Here is a 3853-nt window from a genome sequence, read left to right on the forward strand (position 1 = left end):
GAGGCTGAGTAGCTTGGTTTACACGGGAGACCAATAAAACTTCAAGACAAGAAGCTTGCACCACTTATGTAGGCCGCAGGTGTCCTTCTGTTCTCCTGAAGGAGAGGAGACACTGAGGCCTCCCCGGTCGGATCTTAGAAGCCCAGGCATAATTAGTAAGCATGGTGGGTTCCGCGCTCCAGATGGAGACTCAGCCAGAGTGAGAGAGAGCGCGACATGGGGAGACCAGTATTTCGAGAAACTGATCCCAATTCTTTATTTTCCATGGTCTACTTTTATACACTGAGATGTTATGCAAAAGTCACGTGGGGTCAGCAGTCCTGACTTTTATCAAAGTCAGGTGCTTCATACAGATGTATACAGAGGTCTTAGGGGTGTTACATCATCTTCTGGCCAGGGGGGCCTGCTGACAATTTATGACCCTCTCCTTGTGACAGCGGTCAGTCAACCAGGACACTTATTTCTCCAGGGGTGATTATTTTTAAAACAGACACCACCCAAATAAAGTTACATTCCTGTAGGGTGAGGGTATAGTGGGTTTTAGTTAAGGAAAGAATTTACTTAGCCTAAGGTCTAACGTGATTAATATCAAAGGTTAATACTTATTTCTTCTATATATTCATTAATGTGTGTAAGGGCAGGGGATGTGGAGTCTTAGCAACAAACATTGGCTCAACAAATGAAAAACCCTTCACCAATACAATTTCTAATCATCCCATTATACTTATACTAATAGTTTTCTAACTTTTCTAAGGAACCTGTTTTTAGAAGGTTTAAAGCATCTCGTGCCTCTCACGGTTGGGATGCTGTGAGCAATCACATGTGGCCGGACAAGCCTGTCAGGCAGGCTAGAGAACCTTCAGAGGAGTTTGTAGGTTAAAACACTCTTGTCACGCCCAGGAGTTTTTATTAACTGGAGCTCTAAGTTAACTCCTTCTCTGAAAGAGGTGGTGGGGGACAGCCCCCAGTAGTCAGAGGTGTAGGTAAGAGCACAAAGTAGTAAAGTAGGCAGGCTCTGGTTATGGGGGTAGATGCTCGAGGATTTCCAGGGGGACTCCTGAGGCTCGATCCCACCTTTGCGTATGTCGAGCCTCCTTCCTCATAACCTTTGCCACGGGCAGAGTACCTCACTCTGGCCCCCAACACTTTCCCAGGCTTTTTGTTACTCATTTTTATCACACTCTAGATGTTCTGACCTGCTGTTTTCCCTGGATTATGTAGTCTTCATAACATTTAGGGGTTCTATCATAATCCATGCAGGGAGTGATTCTTTAAATAGTATTCCTTCTTTAAGCATTTACATTTCTGCTATTTTTTTTGTTTTAAAAAAATGATACTGTGATAAACCTATTTGTATAGTAAGACTTTCAAATTTAGAATAACATCCCTAGGAAAGATCTGAAAAAAGGCTTTTTAGTGATTCCGATTATCAGGGTGAATCCGACTCAGTGCAGATGAAGACTTTGTGTTAACTTAGGAGCAGGCCTTCTAGTCCAGCATTCAACCCTGAATTACGTCAGGTTCCGCTTTTTCATTTGTATGATTCTCTAAAACATATATATTCATATTACACATATAGTTAAAACTATTCAGGCCAGATAGACAGTTTTTTTGGGGGGAGTTGCCTTGAGCAGCTTGCAGGATCTTAATTCACTAGGGTTGGAAGGCATGCCCCCTGTGGTGGGAGCACCCAGGGCTAACTGCTGGACAGCCAGGGAATTCCTAAAATAGAATTTTTTCGGATCAGCCTCCTAAAGCACCGTATCTTAGACCATGCTGTAGCTGCCTAAATGTCTTTCTGTCTCTCTCACACACACACATACACACACATACACTCTGGAGAATTAAAAGATGTACAAATGTCTGTCTAGAAAAACATGTATTGGAAAAGTTCTGTTTTGATCCTGAGGTTTTATTTAACAGGACAGCTCATGAAAACATAGCAGCAGTGAGAAATAAGGACCCTTCTACCCAGGTCATCTTCTGTTTGGAACAGGAAGGAGGAACTGAGCCCCTGGAGCCTACCCCCATGCCACTAAGTCAGTGGGAAAACCAGAATAATTGTGTTGCCCCTGGTGTGATGTTTCCTGGGAGTTATGATGAGCTGCTAATAAACGGCGTGTGGCTGTGTGATAATTGAAATAGCTCTGATTTTTGTGTGGAAGCTCTGATTTTGAATACTCACTCTCTCACCAACTGTATGATTTTAAATAGTTTGTTTTTACAGAATGAATATCCTTCATTGGAAAATAAGACCATCACAGACTATAATACTGCTGTTTCTTTCTTACTTCCTCCCTCTCCTTCCAAACCAGGCTGCTCCTGGCTGGGACGGTTCACAGTCTGATTGGGAAGACGCTATGCCTTCCTCTTGCCAACAAACAACCTCGCAGGGTTTAGCAGGAGCTTCCTCTGCAGGGCCTCCTTCACCTCCTTGTTGCGGAGGCTCTCGATGACGGGGGTGAGCATGGGGGTTATGATGGTGCAGCAGACAGACACGACCTGGTCACTGGTATCGTCGGTGGATCCATGAGGCTGGACATAGGTGAAATCACGGTGCTGTGGAAGGTGGCAATGGCCAGGAAGTGGGAGGCACACGTGGAGAGGGCCTTCTCCTTCCCAGCTGCCAAGCGCATCCTCCCAATGGCCACCAAGACCAGGCCGTAGGAGGTGAGGACGAGGGCAGCAGGTAGATAGGTAGCCAGGGCAGAGAAGATATAGAGGACCACTCCTGCCATGGCTGTGTTGGCACAGGCCCAGCGGAGAAGGGGTTGGATGTCACAGAAGTAGTGCAGTACCTGGTTGGGCCCACAGAAAGGCAGGGCAAAGACATTCCCAGTCTCGACAGCAAGATTAGCGCCACCGAAAGCAAGGAAGCAGCCACCAGCTGGAGACAGGTGCCCCTGGTCATGACGGAGCCGTAGTGGAGAGGTCGGCAGGTGGCCGTGCAGCGGTCGCAGGCCATGGAAGCCAGCAGGAAGCTCTCAGCTGTGGCGTGCATCACAAAGAAGGTCATCTGGACCACGCAGCCCTTGAAGGGGATGGACCTGTCAGAGGCCAGAAAGTCGACCAGCAGCCTGGGTGTGACCACAGAGGAGTAGCAGATATCAAGGAAAGAGAGGACGCTGAGAAAGAATCCACGGGACTGCGGAGGTGGGAGTCCATGAGGCTGAGCGCCACCATCCCCAGGTTTCCCACCAAGGTCATGACATAGATGAGCAGCAAGCCTCCAGAGAGAAGCTTCTGGAGGTCTGGGTCATTGGAGAATCCCAGCAAGATGAGCTGGGTGTCGGGGGTGTAGTTGCCAGCGGCAGGGCTAGTTCTCCAGGCGTCATCTGCAGAGATGGCAACTGATCATCACTCAGACAGTACTACTGAGCGTGCCCACCTGTGCAAGGTACAATACAGGAGAACACCAAGCAGGTATAAGTCTTCTTCGAAAGGAAGTAACGGGGCCTTCGTTGGTGATCCAGCGGCTAAGACACTGTGCTCCCAGTGCAGGGGGCCGGGGTTCGAATCCTGGTCAGGGAACTAGATCCCACATGTGGCAACGAAGACCTGGCACAGTCAGACAAGTACATATTTAAAAAGTAAACGAGGAGCGTCCTGCCACAGTGGATGGGATGTGGGCTGCGAGGCCAGGCAGACCTGAGTCTCCATAGTGGACAGGACGTGGGCTGTGAGGCCAGGTGGACCTGAGTCTCCATAGTGGACGGGACTCGGGCTGCGAGGCCAGGCGGACCTGAGTCTCCATAGTGGACAGGACGTGGGCTGCGAGGCCAGGCGGACCTGAGTCTCCATAGTGGACAGGACGTGGGCTGCGAGGCCAGGCGGACCTGAGTCTCCATAGTGG

General features: G+C 49.0%; 1 pseudogene; it reads right to left on the reverse strand.

Annotated features, from left to right (window-relative positions):
* Nucleotides 1-2249: 2249 nt before the first annotated feature.
* LOC133261505 (olfactory receptor 5AP2-like) lies at nt 2250-3409 on the reverse strand (annotated as a pseudogene).
* Nucleotides 3410-3853: the final 444 nt, after the last annotated feature.

Source organism: Bos javanicus, chromosome 15 (assembly GCF_032452875.1).
Source record: "Bos javanicus breed banteng chromosome 15, ARS-OSU_banteng_1.0, whole genome shotgun sequence".
Classification (NCBI taxonomy): domain Eukaryota; kingdom Metazoa; phylum Chordata; class Mammalia; order Artiodactyla; family Bovidae; genus Bos; species Bos javanicus.